Genomic DNA, 11,872 nt, shown 5'->3' with positions numbered 1-11,872 from the left:
CTCGTTTAGTCTGTTGATGTCCCCATCGTTCCCGCCTGACGTGCCATCACCGTATCGGACTCAAATATGCATGGTAGGAAAGGGTAAAAAGAGGGGAGAAAGAGTTTGACTAAATCAAAATAGGGTCCAGGAACAGGGTGTAAACGACTTATACTTATAGGCGTCGTTCGGTCTTATCTTGTTTACAATATAAACGAGATAGCAACATTGCAGTTGACGTGTCATATCTTGTTTACAGTGTAAACGAGATATGACTGGAGAACGTAAATCGATAAATATTTTTAAAAATATTTATTTCAGTAATTATTAGTTTTATTTTATTTATTTAAATAAAATATCCTACCCAAAAAGTAACACGTATTTTAAAATGGAGGAGGTAAAGCTAAATTCTTTTTTTTTATATAATTTGGATTGATATTTAATTTTATAATTAATATTATTCACATTAATTATAAATTTGACTTTTTTTCTCTGTTAATGTTTAATTTAATGTACATGAAATTAAGGATTTTTTATTTTAATAAATAAATAAATTATAATAATTATTGAAATAAATAATTTAAAAAATATTTATTAAAATATTTTTTTTTATTTCGTTTATACTGTAAACGAAATAATTTTTCATGTATCTTGTTTATAGTGTAAATAAGATAAGACAGGTAGACGCGACACGTGTATATCTCGTTTACAGTGTATTTTTATGTGTTTGATTTTTTGTAAAGCACACGTTTACACTGTAAATAAGATACATACAAAATTATCTCGTTTACATTGTAAACGAAATAAGAAAAAAATATTTATTTTAGTAAATAATTTTTAAATTATTTATCTCAATAATTATTATAATTAATTTATTTATTAAAATAAAAAACCCTGAAATTAATTACAAATTTTTCTCGCGTAGTTATCAGGGCGGGGGGTTTGTTTTGGGTGTGGGTGGGTTATATTTAATTTAAGTAACGATGGTCTTTCTTCAGTTCTATATAAACTATCCTTCTCTTGATCATTTTCACATATTTCTTCATGTAATTTTAGTTTATCTATTAAAAATGGCTTCAAAATATGCAATAGTCATTTTAGGACTTTTAGCTTTAGTTGTTATTGTTCCTTCAAAGATAATTGCTAGAGATTTTTTTGAGACTTTCTCTAACTATGAAGCAGGTGATCCCTTTACGCATTACTGTATGTTATTCACTTATTCTCACATATTTTTAATAATCGATTTGTATCTGTCTGCCATATAATAATTGTTAGTTTGTTATGTAAACTATTTTATAAAACAAGAATAAAATTAGAATTAAATTATTAAAAATTATGATTTAAGATTAATTAATTTAAAAAAAATTATTAATTAAATTTTTTATAATAGTAAACAGTAGACATATATATCTTTTTATTAATGGATAATGTAAAATAAGATGAAATTACTCATATTTCGTTATTTACAGTTATATATGTTTTGTTTGGATGCCATTTTTAAAAAAGACTTTTTTTAATGATCTTTTTTAAAAAATCTTTTACAAAAGTAAAAATAATTTTATATCTAGATATTTTATATAAAAGATTTCTTTATTTATCAATTATATTTGGGTAAAATAATATAAAAGTACTTTTTTGTTTATTTATTATGTGAAAAATATATTTTTTATTTCAAGAAAAAAAAGATCTTTTAAAAAAAGATGTGAATTGTAACTTCTCAGAAAAAATATTTTTTTATCTTTGATAAATTTCTAATAGTAAAAGTAAAAGTATTAAAAAAATTAAAAAATATCTTTTTTGAAAAGCTACCATTACATTTTTTTAAAAGATCTTTTTTCCTTAAAAAAGATGTTTTTTACATAATAAATAAACAAAAAAGTACTTTTATCTTATTTTACCCAAACATAATTGATAGATAAAAAGATTTTTTTACATGAGATATCCAAACATAAAATCACTTTTATTTTTGTAAAAAAATTTTTAAAAAAAGATTTTTTTCTAAAAATGACATCCAAACAAGTCCTTAAAAATTTGCCAACACACTAAAAATAAGAAAAAAAAAAATCTTTTTTTCATTAAAAAAAAGATTTTTTTTTTATCGATTTAGTGACACCCAAACAAACACTAAAAAACGTAAAGTTTTGTTTCAAAAATTTTTATCTATATAACAATCTTTCACAAATAAATGTGTCACAATAATTAACGGTACATATAAACTCTACTATTAAATTTTACAAAATAAATTAATAAGAAAACATAATATGTATATTCACTGTTTATTTATTATTATAGAAGACCAAATTAATACTTTATTTTTTTTAAAAACTAATTAGTTCAAAAGTCCAAAACTTTAAAAAACTAATAGTTACTTTACTCATAAAACAATTATACAAATAAAAATGATTGAAATAAATTTAATAATTTTCTTTCGCAATGACATCTTTTTGCCTCTAAATTCTCTACACATAATTCCCCTTATATATCTTATATATCTTAAATAAAGATTAAATAAAAATAAAATAGTAGTATTCCATAAAACATATTTATTTATATAATTGCTCTAAAATGTTTGCGTTGAATTATAGAAATCACCTTCATCATTAATATATTATTACAGGTAGTGGCATTGCCGAGGATATATTAGTTGGAGGCAACCCTGCTCATGCCCCAAACCAAGGTATAAAAATCACACTCTTTCTTCTTTTCTTTTGCTTTTGTTCTTTATCCCCCCCATGATTCAATGCAAAATTATCTTAATTATTTATGTGATCAACTGGTACAGTTAATAAAAATAATTTTTTGTATTTCATTATTTTAAATTAATTAATTACTAAAATATTAGACCGATTCGATCGGTTAATTAATTGTTTGATCAATTTTTTTATTTTAACTAATTTATTGTTAACCAATTTTTATACTGAACCGATTCGTTTTGGTGATCAATTCTTGATTAATCCCATCAATTAATTTTAATTGACTAAGTATTTTGATATAAGAAGCCATTTAAATAAATATGCTTAAAATGTCTTTTTTTAAAATGTCTTTTTTTAAAGATATTTTTTAGTAATTAAAATTTAGTATATATAATTAATTAAATTGTATTATTTTTGTCAAAATTAAATCAGATAAATTAATTTGGCCAAAAAATCAGTAAACTATACCTTAAGCCGATCTAAATTAATATTTTTTCATAAAAATGACTACAATATTTTTATATAAAAAATAACTAAAATACTATTATTATTATTATTGAGAATCCTAAATCTTAACCTTTTTTCTTTTTTCTTTGTCATTATAGAGTTATGATTTATGATTTTCAATATATATATATATATATATATATAGAACTATTTTAGTTATTTTTTATAATAAGGTTATTGTAGTTATTTTTTTATAAAAAAATATTAATTTAGACCGATTTAAGATTTGGTTTATCGATTTTTCGGACAAATCAATTTATATGATCTAATTTTGACAAAAATAATACGATTTAATTAATTATATATATTAAATTTTAATTATTAAAAAATATTTTTAATAAAAGATGTTTTAAGCGTCTTTATTTAAGTGGCTTCCTTTGATATATTGAGTTCAAGTTTAAGAGAAAAAAGAGAACCATCATTTAATTGATTCTTCTTGGTAATAATACTTAGATATGGATGATTAAATTTTAAAAAATCCTAATTATTTGTTAAGTTATTACTTTGTGAAGAACTTTTCAAAGAATTATTGTGTATTTGCAGCATATAGGGAAGAAAAATCAGAATCAAATGTCGGGTGTGGGAGGAAGTGTTGATAGACGTTGTTGGAGTTCTTGCTGCTTCTGGACAGGGTGTATATGTTGCGACTTCTTGTCTTTCTTTAATCCACTACGTGCGGGTAACTAAAGAAGAATGTGTTGTTAGAAAATATGTCTTCACATAAAGATAGTATTATACACCATTAGATAAGTTAATATATTTGACTAAATATATTTAATTAATTATTTAAAAATTTATAATGTTATCTTTATATAAAGACTAGTATTTTTATCCGTAATACTATTACGGGAATATAAATTTTTTAAAATTACGTCGATCCTGGTATTATAGATTATGACACAAAAAATTTATAATATTAAACTATTTTTATAAAATGATCGTAAGGGACAAAAGTCCCCGTCGACTAAGAAGACCAGAGTCTTAAACAAAATTAAATAATAAGTTTTTTAGTTATTATTTTCAAATGAAAGAATTTAATTTTTTACTTAATTTTAACATTCGTTATCTAAAATTTGAAAAAATTTAACGTGTATATTTTTATATTTGATTTGATATTAAGTTTGTTGTACAAATAGAAATAACTAATTTTTATACTTGCTATTTAAAAATAATATTTTTTTCTATATATATAAAAATATAATTAGATATTAACATAAAAAAATTTATATTGATAGTTATAAAATTAACTTATTTTTTTTTAAAATAATTGAATCTTAATTTTAAATTTTAATCACAACATTAGTATTTTTTTAAAAATTATATGTAATAAATATTAAAAAAAAGTGAAAATATATATTAAAAAGATAAGCAGTAAAAATTTAAAATTAAATAAAAAATATGTATATAATAATAGTTTTAATTTAAATTATATTATGTTGTTAATTCTATTTTTTGTAGAACTTAAAGGTAGAGAAAAATAAAGAATGAGAGAAAGATAAAGAAGAATGAGAGAGGAAGTTTGTTAATTTTGGAAGCTAAAAAAATTTTTTATTTTAATTATAATGAAAATATCTGGTGACACATTTTGATTTGTCAAATTACTAATATAAAATATGAATTATAAATTATATATAGAGTGGGAAGGATAAAGAGAAATAGAAAAAAAGAGAGAGGTAGATAAGAAAATATAAGAAGAATGTTCACTAATTTTAGAGAAAAATATTTTATCTAAATTTTAATAAGAGAGTGACATGTGACACATTTTAGTTATTAAATTAGTTAGTAATATATAAATATAATATATAATATAGCTATATTTTAATTTTAATTTTAATTTAATTTAAATACAATTAGAGAATGTTATGTTGTATATTTTGATTGTCAAATTCGTAATTAATCATTGATAATGATATATAAGAGAGATAGAGTAAATGAAAAAATGAAAGAGATAGAGAAAGGAAGAGAGAAGAGAGGAGAGTTCTTTAATTTTGGAAGGAAAGATTTGATTTCAATTGCAATGAGAGAATGACATGTGGCACATTTTGGCCTTAAAATTAGAGATATATAATAGATAATAGATGTCATCATGTGAGTATTTTCTATTTATTTATCTTAAAAAGTATGAAAAGTTATTTTTACTACATCCTTGATATGAAAAGTATGAACCAATGACCCGGTGACCCAGTAGTCTCACCGGGTTGATTACTGGTTCGGTTCTGATAACTATGCCTTGAACACGTTTGATTATAATCAAACTTTGTGCGATGATTAGAATATGTTTAATTAATTATAACATGAATATAACATTAAACTTTGATTTGGATTCTTGTGTTTTATTATTATCCTAAATATGCGTTTGATTATAACAAGATTTTGTTCTATAATTTAAACTGTGTTTGATTATAGTCTGATTATAGTATTGAACTTTGATTTTGATTATTGAGTTTGATTATTACTACAACTTGTTTGATTATAATCGAATTTTGTATTATAATTTAGAATGTGTTTGATTATAATCTAATACTCTATAATCGAAGCTTTCGTGTATATGCAATTAGTATATATTTAGATACCTTTCTTTCTGAAACTAGTATACAACTGTATTTACATTTCTATGAATAATGTAATAAAACACACAAGAGATACCAATTTTACATCTTAGCTATGGATTATGGCACAAACACGACTCTAGAGGGGTTCCTGAACATGTTGAGGAACCATTGACATCAGAAAATTCTAGGTTGCAACACTTTGGAAATGAGAGTTATCTGCACCCTGAATTTCTCCATGTCAGTACCCCAAGGGCTTAACTAAAAGTCTGTAGATATAATGATCTTCTCCAAAACTGCAGAATTAGACATCACAAATTCTACAAGACAAATCTCATGCTCATCTACATTGAATCCTTCAAATTGAACAACTTTAAAGCTTGACAGAAAGCAGTGAGGCACTAACGCTGAAGTCAACACATCTTTGTTTACAAAAGTACAATGCAAGGGTATCACGTGTAGTATCATGTGAACCTCAAAGGAGGTTAGTCAAACAATTTTTTCCATTTTTCGTATGCAAAGAAACTTGCTGGCCATGAAAGTTTTGTATCAGAAACTAGCAAAATTGATTTTATTAAATAATCTTTAATATCATACCGAAATTGATATTTTAAAGGAAAAGTATAAGGTAACGATATACTATCTACCAACTTATTGTCAATAATAATTAATATTAAAGACATCTCCACTAAAAGACACATGTATAAAAAGACATATTCAAGAGATACATCTATAAAACACTTCCATTAGATATAGCCATAAAAAAGATATTTTCATTAGACACATTCATAAAAACACTTTCATTAAACACAGTTATAAATAAGAGTTGGCAGAAGTTGATAGAATCTTTGTTGGTTACATAGCGGAATTGTATTTAAAATAATGAAATTGTTGAACATGCAGAGGTCTTGGTTTTAGGGTGATTGATCAGTCATGGAGTATTACGCTAGACATACTCTGGTAAATGGTTGAGAAGCACGATATGGTACTTGGAAAAAAGAGACTCAAGTAGAAGGAAAAGTGAAAAACCCTGGCCAAACAACAACACTCAAGTAGAAGTAGAAATAGTGGTGTACCACTGGCCAAGGAAGAGCTTTGCAAGCCAAAATTTCCTACCACGGAGGAGGAGCGGCGACTAAGGAGGAAGGACTAACGCAACTTAGTGAATCAGATCTAGAACCAGGTGAGGAGACCGAAACCAGCAGTCAAAGGGAATCAAAACAAAGGTGAAAAAGGAGGCAGTCCGGCATGAAGAAAAATGAGGCGACAAGCAGCAAAAAAAACAAAAACGACCTGGAGGAGCCGCGAAAAATCAGGAATGATCAGCGCTAGCAGCGAGCCGTCTGGCCTCCAGTGTGGCAGTGACACAGGGATGATGGTGGTCAGTGATGAGAGAGACTGAGAAAGCGAATGTCCGAGAGAGGTGGCGACATTTAAAATGGGAGGTCGCGTGACGTATAACTTGTGTGGCAGATTTGTTTTAGACTTTTATACATATAAAAATTCAAAAATACATTATTACTGATTTTTATAGCTGATTTTAGTGTTAATATCATAAATATATTTAATTTGTTTAAAATAATTTTATATTTTTTTCATCTATACGAATATCAAACAATGGTATAAAATATAAAAAATTATAGAAAATAATAGATAATTAATGCAGATAAATATACTAAATATTAGATAATAAATTTGTAAACTTTTTAAGATAATAAACAATCTTTTAATATACCAATGAGTAATAGCTCAAATGGCATAGTTTCCTATTTTTGATAAAAAAAAAAACAATCTTCTAATATAAAAATTCAAAACAAAATAAATAAAAAGACTGAACATATATTCATCAAAATCATAATTTACTAATAATATAAAATATTCAAAATAAAATAAATAACTCTATTTGTATTTGTTTAAATAGTCTTCATCTAAGTTATCGAAATAGTCACAATCATCCTCTATTTAAAAAGAACCATATGATTGTTTTGGTGGCTGCAGGATAAGAAGAGGTTGTCTAGTTGGAGCTGTGCCTCTTTTGAAACTTAAAATATAGAGATTAAAAATTACAAGAAGCTAAGTTATATCATATTTTGCAGTAACCACAAAAATTCATTACTTTTCAAAAGGCAATGGGGCACACACACTAATCACAATAATAAAGAAAAGAAAATGTTAAAATATAAAGACTTATTTTTCTTTGTCATTCGCAGAGTACACTTAGATTTAGTTTAGTAAAATTTTTAATTTTTTAAAAACAGTTTATAAAAGTTAGCTTTTAAAAGTTAGTTTTTTAAAAGTTGTAACATTTATATTTGATAAATTAAATTAAAAATAATTTTTAATAAGTATAAATAACAACAAATATATTTAGTAAAATAATTTTTAAAATATATAAATATTATAATAGACATTAATGTAAGAATTAAATTTGAATATTAATTAATGTATAAAATTATATTAGACTTTTTAATTTTCATAAGTATAAATTAACTTTAAAAAATTTTTTATTAGGTACTTTCAAAAACACCCTTGGCTTTTAAAAGCTGTAAGTATAAGCACATGAGGTTTTTATTTACCAATGTAAAATGAAGCGTTTATATTTTTGAAAAGTACAAGCACCTTTCTAAAAAATTTTACCAAACTAAACCTTATTTTAGTTAAAACTTGACTACATATTGAACTTTTTGTTAGAGTAAACACTCTGCCCGTAACACAAACAACAAATCTTTTTAATCTAAAAAATCGATGAAAAACTTGATTATAGATGATTTGACAACGTAAAAAATCCCAAAATAAAGAACAATTTGCAACAAGGAGAGCTTCAACAAAAAATTGACTGCAACTTTATCGATTTTAGTTAAAAAAATCAACATTCTATCTGTCTATCTACACAATTCATTTAATTTTGAAAAAAAAATATTCATTGTCCAAATTTATCGACAGTAAACATGTCAATATTATAAATATTAAAATAAACTACATACGCCTCCGTCAATTTTAAAGAAAAAGCATTCTCAATGCACTACTCCGTTAGCAGTGCGACAATAATATAAAAACGTTCTAAGGTAGCCAAAATAATGGACATCGTTTTAGAGAGTCTAGCGTACATTCAACTATCCACATCAGCCATGAACGTCTGTACGTCGAAAATTATTTTAGTGACTAGCATGAGCCATATTTACAAAGTTTGAAACTAACTAAATAAAAACAATTAAAATTTCAGATATTAAATTGAGACTTACATACAAATTTAGATACTAAATTAAGTATTATTTCTACCCTTCTCAAATTTTATATATTTTTAATTTACAAATAAACTATTTAAAAAATATTTTTTGATATTTCAAAAACTAAGCAAATAATTAAAAATAAATTGATAAAATTTATAAATTATATTTATTATTTATTAATCATCAACTCTATTTGATATATAGAGTTAACATCGTTTAGAAATTTTCTCAAAATTTGACTATTTTGAAAAACTTAGCGAAAATGATAGTGTACTCACTTAGAATATTTCTTTAGAATGATAAATCTATGTGTATGTAAAGTCAGATTTTTAATTTCTAGTTAATAAAATTCTGTTCACCGTAAAATAAAAATAACAAACGAATTCCAACCAAATAATTTTTTCCTTTATATTTCATTTTTGTATTTTAATTTATTACTTCTTGTAATTTTTTATTTTGGACTAAAATAAATAAGTCAGGAGGCATGGCTTATCTCTCAAGAATAAAAAAAGAGAGATTCATATTTAAATTTTTATTCTCCACATCTTATTTCAATAATATGTATTATTTCTTAGGAATTTTTTTAACAAAAAATAAAATTAGGTCCAGACTAAAAATTTATTCTTAATGGATAACTTTTTTTTATAAACTTTCTTTTATTAAAAAGATAATATTTATTCTTCACCGAAACCTTTTTTCTTTAACATGATATTACTCTTGTTCTAACACATTAATTCTTCCTTAGTAATCCACAGGTGGGGGTGGAGGTGGAGGTTTTGGAAAGCAACATTTTCGGCATGACTCTGGCGACATCGGGCAGCAAAGAGTACACCATTTAAGACTTTCTCCCACGCCTTCCATATATCCGTGTCCTTCCAATCCATTCAATCCAATATTTAATTTCGATTTTTCTTCCGTATATGCTGCAAATAGATAATAATTCTTTAAAAAGTTATTGACAAATTAAAAGTACTAATTTAGCAAATAATTAAAATTTTTTTAATTGAATCGTCAATATCTCGAAATATTAATTATTAAGAATTAATTAGTTCGACTCAATCGGATTGATCTTTTGTGGAAGAACAAAAATGTTATATTCAAGCCAATAAGTAATAGCTCAAATGGCATAGTCTCCCCATACTCAATTAAGAGGTTGCGGGTTCGAGTCTCCTATCTTTGATAAAAAAAAATGTTGTATCCAAATAAAAAATCAACTATCAAATCAATCAAAATATATTTATATATAAATATATGTAAAATTTATTAATTTATTGTATTTTGTATTTTATTATGTATGTTATATTGTTAATTAATTTTATAGTTCATTTTTGATATATATTTAATATGGTTGATTAAAGAAATAGAAGTCGCTTAACAAAATAATTAATGATGAAGGTGATTGAAATATTTTGGAGAAATTATATAAATAAAATTATTTGTATAGAATGATATATTATTTTTATTTAATCTTCATTTTCAATCAAGGGAAGAATTATGTATCACAACAGAAGATATATATGTAAGATATAAGGAGAATAATGGGTATTTTAGTAAGCAAAATTTAATGATAAAAAATAAAATTTTTATTAATGGATATTTTTTTAAAAAATAATTTATTTTTTTAAAAAATGAATAAAGTTAATATTAGTTAACACAAAAAGTTTAAAATGGATTAAAAAATAGATTTTTTAAAAGTTAGAAAGAAGGAGAATGTACATTTATAAAATAGAGCGGAGGAGAGTGTCATTTTAGTATTTTGCAGGAAAGAAAAGTGTAATTTTCTCTTACTTTTACTACTAGAAATTTGTCAAACACGCAAAAAAAATCTTTTTTATTGAAAAATGATTTTTTTTATCAAAATAATAGCGTTCAAACAAACATTTAAGATGTAAAAAAATAGATAGATAGCGGGAAAAAGATGTTATTGTGAAAGAAAAATTGGATTGAAAAAAAAAAAGGACACGCGTGATAACATATCTATTGGTTATTTACTAACTACTTTATGTATAAGGTGTGTTTTGGAATACTGATACATTAAATTTATTTTAATAATTTTTATTTGGGGTAAAGAATTATATTAGTTCTTAATGTTTGAATTAAGTTTTAGTTTTGTCTAATGATTTATATAAATGTGGCACATTTAATAAATACATAATTATTTTGTGGAAAAAAAATTAAAATGGTTTCTGACAATTATCTCGAAAGATAATGAGGCTCTTAACAAAAAAAATTTTAACCCGATTTCTGACAATTACTTCGAAAGGACAACAAAATCTCTATGTCAAAAAAAGTCAATGTTATTTTTTTTGTACAAAGACTAATCAGTTCCAAAAAAAAAGTCAGGAGCCGGATTTAATTTTTTTCTTTTAAAGACTTCGTTATCTTTTCGAGATAATTATCAGAGATCGATGGGATATTCACTCTTATTTTGTTCATTTTAAACATACCTATTATTAACAATATATTGATACAGATTAATCATTAACAAATAATAACATAAAGCAATGCGCAAATTGATCACCTGCTTTATATCCAGAGAAAGTCTCAGAAAAATCACGGGCAACTATCTTTGAAGGAACAATAACAACCAAAGCTAAGAGTCCTAAAGTGACTATTGCATATTTTGAAGCCATTTTTAGGAGATGAACTAAAATTAGATGAAGAAAGATGTGAAAATGATCAAGGGAAGGATAGTTTATATAGAAGAGGAGAAAGACCATCGGGGCTTGCATATAACCGGGAAAAAAAACAGTGAAGAGCCAAATTTGTAATTAATATACGTATACCTTAAATTATAAAATTAAACATTAATTGGGAGAAAAGTCAAATTTGTAATTAATATGGATAAAATAAATTTTAAAAGAGTAATTATTTAAATTAATTTTTAAAGGTGTTAAAAGCGAATATTTTAGTC

General features: G+C 24.2%; 1 long non-coding RNA gene across 1 annotated transcript; it reads right to left on the bottom strand.

Moving 5' to 3' along the window:
* Positions 1–9,566: 9,566 nt before the first annotated feature.
* On the bottom strand, positions 9,567–11,618 carry LOC140181972 (uncharacterized). The gene is made up of 2 exons (XR_011877686.1): positions 11,480–11,618; positions 9,567–9,881 (listed from the first exon to the last, which is right to left on the bottom strand). It is a non-coding gene; the product is annotated as an uncharacterized lncRNA (long non-coding RNA).
* Between the last annotated feature and the right edge of the window lie 254 nt (positions 11,619–11,872).

This window comes from Arachis hypogaea, chromosome 19 (assembly GCF_003086295.3).
Source record: "Arachis hypogaea cultivar Tifrunner chromosome 19, arahy.Tifrunner.gnm2.J5K5, whole genome shotgun sequence".
NCBI classification, from domain to species: Eukaryota; Viridiplantae; Streptophyta; class Magnoliopsida; order Fabales; family Fabaceae; genus Arachis; species Arachis hypogaea.
This window is presented reverse-complemented; position numbering and strand designations above follow the sequence as displayed.